The following is a 16,173-nucleotide window of genomic DNA, read 5'->3' as shown; positions in this document are numbered from 1 at the left end:
TTGACCTTTGACTAGTTCTGGTCCCTGAATTAAACATAAAGATAACTTGTGACTCATCTGGATTTTAAATTTTGGATGCTTCTAGCAGCAAATTTTAAAATAAACATTGCATTTTAATATGCTTATTTTTCTGAAGTGGGTGAATCAAACATTTCAGATTTTAGAACCCATAATTGATTTCTCTATGTTTTTCAAACAAAAATGAGCAGAGGAAAAAAACCCATTTTTATTATTTTAGCTCTCTGTATTATCTGACATTATGTTCCGTGAGATCATTTTGAAAAGGTTAAGTGACTTGGAAATTTACAAGATGTTCTTAGTTTCATGTCCTATTCAGTTCTTCTCCCAGGAGAGAATGTGGATGACACTGCCCATGTTAGCCATCAGTATTTCTAACCTGTGGAACCATTTAAGTAAAGCTGTACTGAAGAAAAGGGGAAAGAGTAATAAAGGTAAATAATATGTATCTAGAGTTATGGCAAACACAGAAAAAAATATGATGTGATTCCTGTATATATGGTGTTTTTAGTAAGATATTGTAAATCAGACTGACATAAACATTAGAGAACAATACAAAATAATATATAATTAAGAGCTCAAGCATGTGGTGCAAATTGTAAACACTAGAAAGATTCAGAGAAAGGAGACATTGGTGTGGGTTTAGAGGAACTGAGACAGACAGTAGAACGTTCTGGGAGCTTATCATTGAAGAGAAGTTAGAATTCGTTCAGAAACCAGGAAGAAGGAGGGGATGCTCTTTAGTTGGAGCAGCACCCAGGAAAGATGAGGAGGGGGCAAAGAGATTCTTGCCCAATGGGAACCTGCTGGATGAAAATCTGCTAGGAGAAGATCCATAATATGGGAAGAAAGTTGAAGAAAATGCTTTCATGATGATGGAACCATTAACCCCCCCAAATAGCTGTTTGTTTTGGCAACAATTTTTTCCTAACTGCAAATTTTATAAAATATATCTGAGGTGGGGGGGTGAGAACAATTAATGCAACAGTGCTGGTGGGCTGCATCCTGGCTCAGGCCCTCACTGGCTGTGTGATCTTGGGAAGGTTCCTTAATTTGTTGAGCTTCAGAAGACCCCGCAGCCTGCCCTCTTTCTGCTTATCTTGCTTTACTTCCTCTTTTTTTTTTTTTTTGCGGTACGCGGGCCTCTCACTGTTGTGGTCTCTCCCGTTGCGGAGCACAGGCTCTGGACGTGCAGGCTCAGCGGCCATGGCTCACGGGCCCAGCCGCTCCGCGGCATGTGGGATCTTCCCGGACCGGGACACAAACTCGTGTCCCCTGCATCGGCAGGCGGACTCTCAACCACTGCGCCACCAGGGAAGCCCTGGACTCTTATTTTGAATTTGTAGCATGCCCCATTCAATCCTTACTCATAAAGTCCCTCATATTATGTGTAATTTTGAGTGTGTGTTTGTGTGTCTCACACTTGGTTACACATTTTTTATAGCCATGACTTGGATATAATATTGAACCCATAGGACATGCTCATTGTGCATATGTCAGTTAATAGGTTGATATTCTGAATTTTTGTTTACTTACTTTGACATTCTTAAAGATTGTTTACTAAAGTATGCTTTTTTTTAAAACATCTTTATTGGAGTATAATTGCTTTACAATGGTGTGTTAGTTTCTGCTGTATAACAAAGTGAATCAGTTATACATATACTTATCTTCCCATATCTCTTCCCTCTTGCGTCTCCCTCCCTCCCACCCTCCCTATCCCACCCCTCTAGGTGGTCACAAAGCACCGAGCTGACCTCCCTGTGCTATGCGGCTGCTTCCCACTAGCTATTGATTTCACATTTGGTAGTGTATATATGTCCATGCCAATCTCTCACTTTGTCCCAGCTTACCGTTCCCCGTCCCCGTGTCCTCAAGTCCATTCCCTACGTCTGCGTCTTTATTCCTGTCCTGCCCCTAGGTTCTTCAGAACCATTTTATTTTTTTTTAAGATTCCATGTATATGTGTTAGCATATGGTATTTATTTTTCTCTTTCGCACTTACTTCACTCTGTATGACAGTCTCTAGGTCCATCCACCTCACTACAAATAACTCACTTCTGTTCCTTTTTATGGCTGAGTAATATTCCATTGTATATATGTGCCACATAGTCTTTATCCATTCATCTGTTGATGGACACTTAGCTTGCGTCCATGTCCTGGCTATTGTAAATAGAGCTGCAATGAACATGTGGTACATGACTCTTTGAATTATGGTTTTCTCAGGGTATATGCCCAGTAGTGGGATTGCTGGGTTGTATGGTAGTTCTATTTTTAGTTTTTTAAGGAACCTCCATACTGTTCTCCATAGTGGCTGTATCAATTTACATTCCCACCAACAGTGCAAGAGGGTTCCCTTTTCTCCACACCCTCTCCAGCACTTATTGTTTTTAGATTTTTTGATGATGGCCATTCTGACTGGTGTGAGATGATATCTCATTGTAGTTTTGATTTGCATTTCTCTAATGTTTAATGATGTTGAGCATTCTTTCATGTGTTTGTTGGCAATCTGTATATCTTCTTTGGAGAAATGTCTGTTTGGGTGTTCTGCCCATTTTTGGATTGGGTTATTTGTTTTTTTGATATTGAGCTGCATGAGCTGCTTGTAAATTTTGGGGATTAATCCTTTGTCAGTTGCTTCATTTGCAAATATTTTCTCCCATTCTGAGGGTTGTCTTTCCGTCTTGTTTATGGTTTCCTTTGCTGGCCAAGGCTTTTAAGTTTCATTAGGTCCCATTTGTTTATTTTTGTTTTTATTTCCATTCCTCTAGGATGTGGGTCAAAAAGGATATTGCTGTGATTTATGTCATAGAGTGTTCTGCCTATGTTTTCCTCTAAGAGTTTTATAGTGTCTGGCCTTACATTTAGGTCTTTAATCCATTTTGAGTTTATTTTTGTGTATGTTGTGAGGGAGTGTTCTAATTGCATTCTTTTACATGTAGCTGTCCAGTTTTCCCAGCACCACTTATTGAAGAGGCTGTCTTTTCTCCATTGGATATTCTTGCCTCCTTTATCAAAGATAAGGTGACCATATGTGCGTCGGTTTATCTCTGAGCTTTCTATCCTGTTCCATTGATCTATATTTCTGTTTTTGTGCCAGTACCATACTGTCTTGATTACTGTAGCTTTGTAGTATAGTCTGAAGTCTGGGAGCCTGATCTTCCAGCTACGTTTTTCTTTCTCAAGATTGCTTTGGCTATTTGGGGTCTTTTGTGTTTCCATACATATTGTGAAATTTTTTGTTCTAGTTCTGTGAAAAATTCCATTGGTAGTTTGATAGGGATTGCACTGAAACTGTAGATTGCTTTGGGTAGTACAGTCATTTTCACAATGTTGATTCTTCCAATCCAAGAACATGGTGTATCTCTCCATCTATTTGTATCATCTTTAATTTCTTTCATCAGTGTCTTATAATTTTCTGCATACAGGTCTCTTGTCTCCTTAGGTAGGTTTATTCCTACGTATTTTATTCTTTTCATTGCAGTGGTAAATGGCAGTGTTTTCTTACTTGCACTTTCAGATTTTTCATCATTAGTGTATAGGAATGCAAGAGATTTCTGTGCATTAATTTTGTATCCTGCTACTTTATCAAATTCATCAATTAGCTCTAGTAGTTTTCTGGTAGCATCTTTAGTATTCTCTATGTATAATATCATGTCATCTGCAAACAGTGACAGCTTTACTTCTTCTTTTCCAATTTGCATTCCTTTTATTTCTTTTCTTCTTCTCTGATTGCTGTGGCTAAAACTTCCAAACTATGTTGAATACTAGCAGTGAGAGTGGACAACCTTGTCTTGTTCCTGATCTTAGAGGAAATGGTTTCAGTTTTTCACCATTGAGAATGATGTTGGCTGTTGGTTTGTCATATATGGCCTTTATTATGTTGAGGTAAGTTCCCTCTATGCGTACTTTTTGGAGGGTTTTTATCATAAATGGGTGCTGAGTTCTTTTGAAAGCTTTCTCTGCATCTATTGAGATGATCATATGGTTTTTCTCCTTCAGTTTGTTAATATGGTTTATCACATGGATTGATTTGCATATATCGAAGTATCCTTGCATTCCTGGGATAAACCCCACTTGATCATAGAGTATGATCCTCTTAATGTGCTGTTGGATTCTGTTTGCTAGTATTTTGTTGAGGATTTTTTCATCTATGTTCATCAGTGATATTGGCCTGTAGTTTTCTTTCTTTGTGACATCTTTGTCTGGTTTTGATATCAGGGTGATGGTGGCCTCATAGAATGAGTTTGGGAGTGTTCTTCCCTCTGCTATATTTTGGAAGAGTTTGAGAAGGATACGTGTTATGTCTTCTCTAAATATTTGATAGAATTCGCCTGTTAAGCCATCTGGTCCTGGGCTTTTGTTTGTTGGAGGATTTTTAATCACAGTTTCAATTTCAGTGCTTGTGATTGGTCTGTTCATATTTTCTATTTCTTCTTGGTTCAGTCTTGGAAGGTTGTGCATTCCTAAGAATATGTCCATTTCTTCCAGGTTGTCCATTTTATTGGCATAGAGTTGCTTGTAGTAATCTCTCAGGATCCTTTGTATTTCTGCAGTGTCAGTTGTTATTTCTCCTTTTTCATTTCTAATTCTATTGATTTGAGTCTTCTCCCTTTTTTTTTCTTGATGAGTCTGGCTAATGGTTTATCAATTTTGTTTATCTTCTCAAAGAACCAGCTTTTAGTTTTATTGATCTTTGCTATCGTTTCCTTCATTTCTTTCTGATCTGATCTTTATGATTTGTTTCCTTCTGCTGAATTTGGGGTTTTTTGTTCTTCTTTCTCTAATTGCTTTAGGTGTAAGGTTAGGTTGTTTATTTGAGGTGTTTCTTGTTTCTTAAGGTAGGATTGTATTGCTATAAACTTCCCTCTTAGAACTGCTTTTGCTGCATCCCATAGGATTTGGGTCGTCGTGTTTTCATTGTCATTTGTTTCTAGGTATTTTTTGATTTTCTCTTTAATTTCTTCAGTGATCTCTTGGTTATTTAGTAGTGTATTGTTTAGCCTCCATGTGTTTGTATTTTTTATAGTTTTTTTCCTGTAATTGATATCTAATCTCATGGTGTTGTGGTCAGAAAAGATACGATTTCAATTTTTTTAAACTTACCGAGTCTTGCTTTGTGACCCAAGATATGATCTATCCTCATCAGTGTTCCATGAGCACTTGAGAAGAAAGTGTATTCTGCTGTTTTTAGATGGAATATCGTATAAATATCAACTAAGTCATCTTGTTTAATGTGTCACTTGAAGCTTGTGTTTCCTTGTTTATTTTCATTTTGGATGATGTGTCCATTGGTGAAAGTGGGGTGTTAAAGTCCCCTACTATGGTTGTGGTACTGTTGATTTCCCTTTTTATGGCTGTTAGCATTGGCCTTATTTATTGAGGTGATCCTATGTTGGGTGCATAAATATTTTCAATTGTTATATCTTCTTCTTGGATTGATCCCTTGATCATTATGTAGTATCCTTCTTTGTCACTTGTAATAGTCTTTGTTTTAAAGTCTGTTTTGTTCTGATCTGGGAATTGCTACTCCAGCTTTCTTTTGATTTCCATTTGCATGGAATATCTTTTTCCACCCCCTCAGTTTCAATCTGTATGTGTCCCTAGGACTGAAGTGGGTCTCTTTTAGACAACATATATACGGGTCTTGTTTCTGTATTCTTTCAGCCAGTCTATGTCTTTTGGTTGGAGCATTTAATCCATTTTCATTTAAGGTTATTATCGATATGTATGTTCCTATTACCATTTTCTTAATTGTTTTGGGTTTATTATTGTAGGTCTTTTCCTTCTCTTGTGTTTCCTGCCTAGAGAAGTTCCTTTAGCATTTGTTGTAAAGCTGGTTTGGTGGTGCTGAATTCTCTTAGCTTTTGCTTGTCTGTAAAGGTTTTAATTTCTCTGTGAAATCTGAATGAGATCCTTTCTGGGTAGAGTAATCTTGGTTGTAGGTTTTTCCCTTTCATCACTTTAAATATGTCCTGCCACTCGCTTCTGGCTTGCAGGGTTTCTGCTGAAATATCAGCTGTTACCTTATGGGGATTCCCTTGTATGTTTTTTGTTTTTTTCCCCTCTTTTTATATTTTTTCTTGGTATTTAATTTTTGATAGTTTGATTAATATCTGTCTTGGCATGTTTCTCCTTGGATTTATCCTGTATGGGACTCTCTGCCCTTCCTGGACTTGATTGACTATTTCCTTTCCCATATTAGGGAAATTTTCAACTATAGTCTCTTTAAATATTTTCTCAGTCCCTTTCTTTTTCTCTTCTTCTTTTGGGACCCCTATAATTCGAATGTTGGTGCGTTTAATGTTGTCCCAGAGGTCTCTGAGACTGTCCTCAATTCTTTTCATTCCTTTTTCTTTATTCTACTCTGTTGTAGTTATTTCCACTATTTTATCTTCCAGGTTACTTATCTGTTCTTCTGCCTCAGTTATTCTGCTATTGATTCCTTGTAGGGAATTTTTAAATTCATTTATTGTGTTGTTCATGATTGTTTGTTTGCCCTTTAGTTCTTCTAGATCCTTGTTAAACATTTCTTGTATTTTCTCCATTCTGTTTCCAAGATTTTAGATCATCTTTACTATCATTACTCTGAATTCTTTTTCAGGTAGATTGCCTAGTTCCTCTTCATTTGTTTGGTCTGGTGGGTTTTTACTTTACTCCTTCATCAAGAAGTATGTTTTGATTTGTGGTCCTACATTTGTGATTTCTTTGTCTTATCTTTACTAATTTACTATTTCTATGCAAAGAGCCACATACTAAAACTGAAAATTCAGGTTTGCTGGAGATAGGCAGCTGCTGGGTTGGCTTTCATATTGATGATTTTACTTTATTTATGGCATCTGGAGGTTTTTTACTTTCTTACAGGCTCAGCAATGCATTTAAAAAAGTGTTTAAACTCTCTGTCTAGCATTTCCAGGTGTTTTACGGCCTGTGGCTTTCAGTCTCCTATGTGCTATTAATGGAAATCCTATGTATTTTTAAACGTTACCTACGTTTGTTTTTTAGGAAGTGCTTTTCTTTAGCTACTGACACTCCTTTGTCTCATTTTATTTCTCTCTTTCTTCTTCCTCTTTATTATTATTTACATTTTGTAAATATTGGCTTTTGTTTTGCAAATACAACTTGTTTGCTGACTATACTGGAATTGAAACATAATTAGAGAAGCCCAGAAAGTACATTGCTTCATTAGCTGCATACTGTGAATGAATTGAAGTTGTGTTTTGAAGGAAGAAATTGCCTGTGAGAACACCAGATTGTACGACGCCCTCAGCCAAGGAATGTGGATGCAGAATTTCAACTCATTGGAGTGAAACTCTTAACAACCAGAACTTTCACAAACTCTAAAACATCTGTGGTTTCCCCCACGGCGTTTTTCAGCAAGAGCTTTGCATCCTTGGATATGTTGTAGAGGGCCACAGGAATAGTGGGTGTGGAGGTGCAGTGGATGAGCTCTCCAGTTCCTCCTAGTTCTGACACAAACAAATGCTCCAACACACTACCCCTCAGTCTGGCTGTCACCCTCAATGTTCCTTGGATGGCATTGTAATAAACACCTCTACTTGGTCTGCCTACCATGCACTGGGTCTGAATCTAATCAGGACTCATTTGTCATAAAACCTCTTGCACACTCTGTTGCTCATTTTGTGAGGCTCCTGGGAAACATTTCTGGAGTTAAGTAAGGATGAAGATTGAAGGTAAAGCATGTCTTCTGTAGGATTTTAAATGCTGGGATCAGTTTTTATTTCCTCTGCTGTCTCTTTATTAAACAAGAAAGTACACACAAAAACTGGTGTGTAATCGTGCCTGTAGGATTTCAGAGTGATGCTTTGCATTTTCTCATAGGTCACTGTTGAATCTTGAGTCATTTTGAACCAAGCAGTGAGTTGGGGCAGTGTTATGGGAGGGGCAGGGCATGCTGAGAAATCACTGCGTATAGTGGGATTGATGAGAACTTGTGGCCCATGTGAATGTGATGGAAGAGAAGAGAGGCTTAGAACCTTCACTAAAGACTATCTGTGCCCCATGGCCTGGCATAACATGGTAGAAAGGGACTGTGATGTCTGAATTCTTGTAGAATATGGATTTTTAATATACTAATAGTCATTTATGGTGTGCCTACTCTACACAGGGCATTCTACACACATTAGCTTTTAGCCGCATAATAGCTTGCAGAGGAGGAAAACTTTGACCACTTTCCCACCTGCTGTTATAGATAAGAAAAAGGAGATTTAGAGGCGTTAGTAATTCCTCACTTTGTTACTTTTAGGGGTGATGTTAATAATATTTAACAACTTGACATTCAGTCAAAAGTGGTACTTGACCAACAGCATGTATCAAGCCCCTCCACTGAATGAGGTACAGTACTATCACCAGGCCCTATCAATATTAATTCTGCCCTGATACATTTCTAACCTCTAGTTTTGAAAATCATGACCCCTGCCCCCACTCTTTTTCTTTTCATCTCACACCCAGCCTGCCCTTCTATCTGACTGGGTAGAGCACATGGCTTCATCTTTCCCCTCTCCAACCAATTCTAACTTCACTGCTAATTAATCTTCTCCAGTCACTCATTGATCATGTCCTGTGTGTCCTCACAAAACTCCCATGGCTCTTTGCTTCTTTTGACTGCTGATCACTGCTATTTATTGAGCATGTGCTATGGTTTAGTCACTGTGGTAAGCTGTTCCCATACACTTCCGGTTTAAAAAGCACAAAATCTCCAATGAAGTAGATTTTCCTACTGTATCTATTCCATAGATGATGAAGATGAAGCTTAGAGAGTCCTTTGCCCCCGCTAATGCAACCTCTATACAGTGGAGCCAGGAATGAGAATTTGCCTGGCTGTCTAAACGTTTTGTCTTGGTTTCAAAAAGCCCTCTACAGTCTGTTCCAAATGCAACATAGTGCCTGACATGTAATAGTTACTCAGTAAATGTTTGTTGGTGAATAAATAAATGTCTTTATATCTTTGTCTCTGTACTCTAGCAACAGAGATCAGTTCATTGTTCTCCAAATGCCTATTGTGTTCTCTCAGCTGAGTAACCTTGTCTTTGAGGCTTAGCCAAGTATGTCACGGCCCCCTATCTCATCTTCTTTGAAGAGTCCAGTGTTCTCCCCAAAGCTTTTTACAAATATCTGGAGGCTCTTATTCATATAGTCAGTTTTGATTCTGGTAGTCACATATCCCCTCTTGATACTAATTGTATTTTAAATTTATATTATTATTGACTACTATGTACTATTATTCAACTTCTCATTTTTAAAAAATCACTCAACTAGATGGTGAAATCTTTGAGGGGATGTGTAGTCTCTATAATTCCTTGAATCACTAACATAGTGCCTTACTCATATTCATGATTATTTGACTAATGTCGGTCTCACCCTCTGGCCGCCATGCCCCATGATGGCAAGAATCTTGTCCAGTTTTGCTGAATATTGAATCCCAAGGGCTGAATGCAGAAGTGCTCCATAACGAGTGCTCAAAATATTAATATTCCTATTAATTTCACATTCTAAGGTATTAGAAAGTGCACTGACTTTTGAAACAGACAGACTTTGCTTTTGCCCCTTAATAGCAACATGATCTTGTACAAATTAATTAACCTCTCTGAACCCAGCTTCCTCATTTGTAAAATGAAATACTAATCACTACCCACACAGAGTTGTTGTAAACGCTTTGCACTTAGGATGAGCATAACAAATGGCTTGGTTGAAATGGAAGTGGAATACAAATTAACTGTTACTGAGATTTATGTTGTGATCCAGAAAGTTCACTACAGAACAACATAAAAGTGTATTCCTTCTTGAAAAGTCCTAGAACACCATAAATCAGAGGATCATGGGTCACATCCTAGGAGGACTCTGAAATATCATCCATACAGCCTTCTGCCTTACTGCTGTCTAATCCAGCATTTCCCAGTGGGCTGGCCAAAAATGATCAATGTCCAAGATGTTTCTAGATGTTCTGTGCAAAAAGGGTTTTGTACTAAAGACAAAATTTACAAGCACTAGATAAAAAAGGTAAGTGTTCTCTACACAGTAATTCTCATACCTTTTGTATGCCTTGAATATGGTATAACTTGTAGCATTTTCCACTCTTATTTGACAACCAAATCCTTTTTTTTGCTTTCATCCTGTAGGATTGATTAGTATTTCTCAGACTATTCTAGAGAAAAATTTAGGATGGATAGCTTCTAGTCTTGTGCCAAAGTGCTGTAAAAGTAACCTATTCCAATGAACAGAATGTTCTTCTTTAGAATGTGAAGAAAGGGTTAGAATACATTTATGAATAAGTGTGATAGATATTCCTAAAAATCAGTGCTTTGTGAGAATGATAGTAAAATAATAAGTGACTAACCAATGTGATGCTTAGATAATGAGGCAAATAAAGCGAAATTTTAAAATTTGCCTAACTTCCCTGCGACCTCAAGGCTCAAATCACCATCTCCCACCAAGTGTGGAAGTTTTAATTGGTATGCTGGAGAGAAACTGAAAGCTTGTTTTCATTCTAAATGTATGCCTCTTAGAAGAGAAATTTAAGCATAACAGGAGTAGAATCCTTTAGGTGGAACTAGATATAAATAAATCAGAATATGTCATCCTTCATTGCATAGTCGACAGGTTTTATTTTTTACTCTTTATAAGGGTCAGAAAATGACAGAACTCCTATTCATTACATATCATAGGTTGCAAGTAGAGGGCTGATTGCCATTTTCAAAGTTTTGAGATTCTTTTCTGAATCTGAGAAATTGCTTCTATTTTTACATTATGTCATGGCTGTGAATATCTATTGGAAGCATTAAATAAGTTTTTTTTGTTGATATTGTCCTAAATAAACACCCTTTATTATTGAAGTTTACTTTTTAATGACTTTTAAAAGCTGATGTTGAAAAGTTGAGCTATCCCCAAAATGTTTTGCTTGGATTCTTCATGTGATAATCTGAGATAGTGGGAACAGTATTCCACTAATAATATCCTTTCTTTCCTTATATATTTTCTTTTTTTAAGCAAAACTTTCTCAACTTTGCAATGGACTTTTCTCTCCTTAGGCAGAAACCAGCCATTAAGTTTTTAGCTCTTTTATGAACCAACCACTAAGTTTTCTCTTTTATGGGAGGCAAGAGCTGAGGATTTTCTGACACTGTCCACACATTTTTCAATTATGTATGTACTTTAGAAAGGTGATATTCTATCCCATAGGAAGATCTACAAGATATTTTTTCAGTTTTCACATTTACTTATAAAGTAGGCATTTCAAAGGAAAAATTTTTTTCTCAAGACCTTATTTTTCTATCCATAGAGAGCTTACTGTATATTAGACTATAAAATAGTGATCTAATCATCACAGCCATTTTATACATGAAAAAACAGAAGAGCCAGGATGTCACCCAGGCAGCAGCTCTCACAGCTTGGCTCCTATTCGCCTCTAATGACTGTGCCAGGTGTTCCAACAGAGAATTATTGGGGAATAGAAGCTATACCTCCCATTCCATCCCCCCACCTGCTCTCGCCTCAGCCCTTTCCTTGACACTTAAACCCTGCCCGTAAAGTGAAAGTATACCTCTATTAGTATTGCAAGTAAAGACCTGAGTAGGGGTAAAATGCAGAATTGAGTAAGGGGCAGAGAAGTGATGCCTGTCCACATTCCTCATGTTTGAACCTCAGCTCAGCCAGCCATAAATACCTGGTTAATGGTGTAAACCCAAACTAGCATCTGGCCCTGCCCCCCAGGGGAACTTTGCCAATGACCTAGGAGGAGGGGCTGAATAAGAAGTTAAAAGTAAATAACATCAAATAAAATAAAGTAAACTATGCACCATTAAGCATTTCTTTAAGAAATTGGGTGAATACGCAGAGTTGGTAATAGGATGCCGCACAAGTGGATTTCCTCCAGTTTAGCCTTGTCATGGTGAGAGTGGGAGGATTATGGCTGGCACCATTATTTTGGCACCCTGGGAACCTCTTGAGAATGGGACTAGCAAGGGAAGGGTGGTGTCAGTCATGGCCATTTGCATGCCTGTGAGAGATGTCCCAAATGGCCTTTGACCTAGGAGCTGGGGCTGATACTAGATATCAGTGAACCCGGAAGTGGGTCTTGTTAACTCTAATTATGATATTTTTGTACCCTCTGGTCAATTTGTTTTGGGGAGATTTGGGTCACAAAAACTGATGTTCATAAATCTGTTTGTGAGAAATTTAAGAAAATAAAAAATTTATACTCCCAATATGCCAGTGCTGCACTTATGGGCTATTTGATCTAATTAGGAGTCTCCCTTTATTTAGGAACAAAAGAATCTAACAGGGTTCTGTTGTTTATTTTCATATTCTTATTTCTATTTTCAACATATATCATATTTTCATTTCTTAGGTTTTATACTCCATTTTGGTGGTTTTAAACTTTCCTATGAAAGAGTCACAATATTGATATGAACAAATAGTTAAGTGGGTCAAAATCTGCATTAGTTCTGAGCCAGAAATTTCTTTTTTCTTTTTTTGCTGAAATTCTCTAGTATTATCATATTTCCTCCTGAAACCCTCAATTGCAAGAGAAAATGTTCTCTCTCTACCAGGAAATGAATTAACTGTCATAATTTTTTGAAGTAGATTTAATAGAGTACCTGATGGACATGTGAAAAATAATTCCCTTTCACTACTGAGGAAAATTATGCCTGGCTAGAGTACATCAGGTGACCATTAAATGGATTATTATAAACTTGATTTTTTTATCCATATCTACACAAATTATTCTGGTTCAGTTATTGACATTTGCTAATAAATAAAGGATATATGTATATATTTTTAACATATGTCCATGTTCTCAGGTTTCAATAAGAGAGAGTTAGTTATACAAATAAATCTTGGTTAACTAAACTGGACTTGGATGAATAATTATGAATAATTTGCATTTTTATTTTTCTAATCAAGAGCATGTCCACAATGAAAATACGTTTATGTCACTGACTTTCTCAGTTTTATATTTCATGGAAGAGATGACTTTTTTCAAACATCACTATGTAGTCATCTTAAAAAAGGTCAATATGAGTTTTCATTCCTCAACAAATACTATTTGGCTTCCATCGGGTTGGCTTCCCGCCTGTTTTTCAGCCCTACTGTGCTCAGCCTACCTTGAGTTTTTAAAAAATATATTTGTAAAGTCTGGAAGGCCTTTCTCAGTGCTATTTTACCCATATCCTGTAAGGCCTCATTCAGGATATCTACACACATTGATAATTTCCTTCTTGAAATCCTTCCAAGTTTGTACTACCTAATCAGAATCTTAATATATATTGCCTTGTTCTCTAGATGTTTCTACCATGTACTTTTACACAAGTGGTAATGGATATTAGTTTTGTTTATGACTTATTTCATTGTATTTCTTTAATTTTCTTATAAGCCTCCAGAGAGCAAGCTGTATCTCTCAGTTTAATTATTTAATTATTTTGTGTTCCTTCATACCTAGAGGGGGGCTCATATCTGTGAGAGGTGGTTAATAATTTCTTGGGCATTGGTTGCAATTTTATATTTTCCCTGCATATCTTTTAAGTAATCTATGGGCAGGTTAATTCATAGGTGAATTAAGGTAATTTAATAAGCTTACAATGTTACAAATGTCATTAGCAAGACATTTCTCTCAATTAAATATAAAAGACTATATTTTTTAAGAGTTTTGTTTACAGTATTTTGTACTCAGTCATTGAGTTCTAACTGTATGTAAGGCACCCTTCTTGTGTGTCCAGGTGGAGAGAGATTGTATGTACTGCTTATTTTTTTAATCATATTTTAAATTCAGTCTAAGGGGTTGGTTAAGATATAAGACGTATGGTTGTTAGAAAAAAACATTGCAATTCTCTAAGCATTTTCTATTATATGTTTTTTTTTTTTTTTGCGGTACGTGGGCCTCTCACTGTTGTGGCCTCTCCCGTTGCAGAGCACAGGCTCTGGATGCGCAGGCTCAGCGGCCATGGCTCACGGGCCCAGCCGCTCCGGGGCATGTGGGATCTTCCCGGACCGGGGCACAAACCCGTGTCCCCTGCATCGGCAGGCGGACTATCAACCACTGCGCCACCAGGGAAGCCCTATTATGTGTTTTTTAAAAAAATATAATTACATAGTATAGGAAACATGAAAAAGCAGAGCAAAACAAGAATCCCCCTTAGAGTGACTGGTTTCCTCATCACTAATACCATGGTGTATTTTGGTCTTTTTAGTACTTTTTGTAGATCAGGAATGAATCTAGAACTTTTATGAGACCCAAACTTTTACATTTTGGAGGACCTTCTTTAAAAAAAGGAATACAAAAGTATGGATACAAAATTGAGTTCAAAAGTGAATATTTATGTAGAAAGGTAAAGGACATCACAAAAATCACAAATTTTATAAAGTTGAAAACTACCACAAATGTCACATAATCCAGAAAAATAACAAATTATTGTTGAATATTTTATTGTTTGACATTCCTCCCTCCAACATTTTGGGTTGAATACTCATTGATTGCTTCTTCATAAGACAACAATTTTGTAATAACATTTTCTATAGAAAATCTGGAAAGATGACCCCTGGGATATAGAGAGCGACCTCCAGTCTGGGACAGTGGCTGAAGCTGCTTTTTAAAAATTAATTAATTTTAAAAATTAATTTATTTTTATTTATTTACTTTTGGCTGCGTTGGGTCTTTGTTGTTGCGTGCAGGCTTTCTCTAGTTGCGGCGAATGGAGGCTACTCCTCGTTTCAGTGCACAGGCTTCTCATCGCCATGGCTTATCTTGTGGAGCACGGGCTCTAGGCGCGCGGCCTTCAGTAGTTGTGGTGCGTGGGCTCCGTAGCTGTTGTCGCCCACGGGCTTCGTTGCTCCGCGGAATGTGGGGGTCTTCCCGGACCAGGAATCGAACCCGTGTCCACTGCATTGGCAGGCAGATTCTTACCCACTGCACCACCAGGGAAGTCCTGTTCCTTTCTTCTTGAAAGTGGGGGTTCAGAGTTGAAGTGCGGTGGCTTTGTAATCAATCTACCCCTCTTGATACAGATTTAAACAAAATAGTATTTGAGTGATGTGTTTTTTTTTCATTTAGCAATATATTGTGACTCTTTTCCATTCTAACAAATATTTTTCTACAACATTTCTTAGCCAATCTTTTATTGCTAAACATTTAGGTTCTTTCTAATTTTTAATATTGTAAACAATATTGCATCTAACATTATTACGCACATATATGATGCCATCTTTCAGGGTAGTTTTTTCTTAGGATAAATTTCTACAAGTAGCAATTTTTGGTAAAATGGTGTGCAGATTTTTTAAGTCTTTCAAATGTACATTAAGGCTTGACACATTGTCAAGATATTCTATGGAAATATTGTAACAATATATCCTCCCAAATAATAGTTTATGAGAGAAGAAGACTTTGCATTTCTTGAATGGGAAGCACTATAAATTAAGACTAATAATTAACTCAGCACCCAGAGAGAGCCATTAAGGAACTGTTCTGAGAGAGAAATACATGAGGCATGTCTGCCTGACACATTTGTCAGAATAAGGCCATAGAACAGCAGCCTGCATGAACAACTTTGCAAAAGCTTTTTACTGACATCAAAGCCTGTATTCTATCATTGAATTTTATTACCTAGGTAGGAGTATGATGTATGATCTGATACTGAAAGAAATTTAAGATGGAATCTTGAAGGTTTGGGTGTCTTTTGGGAAGCTGCGAGAATTTGGTGTAATATGAATTTAAGCCTTCATAAGATGCACTTCAGCAACTGCAGTGTGGTATTAATGTCTTTTGATTTTGAAGGATGGTAACAGTATTTTCTAGTCAGGCATGAATGCATTACTATGGTTTTATGTCAGTAGATTTGATGGTGTGATTATTTTCTATCCTATTGTATTTAATATAAAATAAGAAGAAGCAAGGGTATATAGCATAATAAAAATGATAGAATACTTTTATTGTTATTCCACTATTATTAGTGAAAGCCAGGAAAAATAAAGAACAAAAGCATTGCAACATATTTCTAAACAAATAAAATAATTATTTTCTAATAATGGCTAGAACTTCTACACATTACACATAAAGGATTTAATTTATAACAAATGTAATTGCTTTGGATATTGAAATCTCTTATGAAGCCCAGAATTTAAAATTCATTAAAGCCTTACTGTCTA

This window comes from Grampus griseus, assembly GCF_964374135.1.
Source record: "Grampus griseus genome assembly, chromosome: 1".
Taxonomy (NCBI): Eukaryota; Metazoa; Chordata; class Mammalia; order Artiodactyla; family Delphinidae; genus Grampus; species Grampus griseus.
This window is presented reverse-complemented; position numbering follows the sequence as displayed.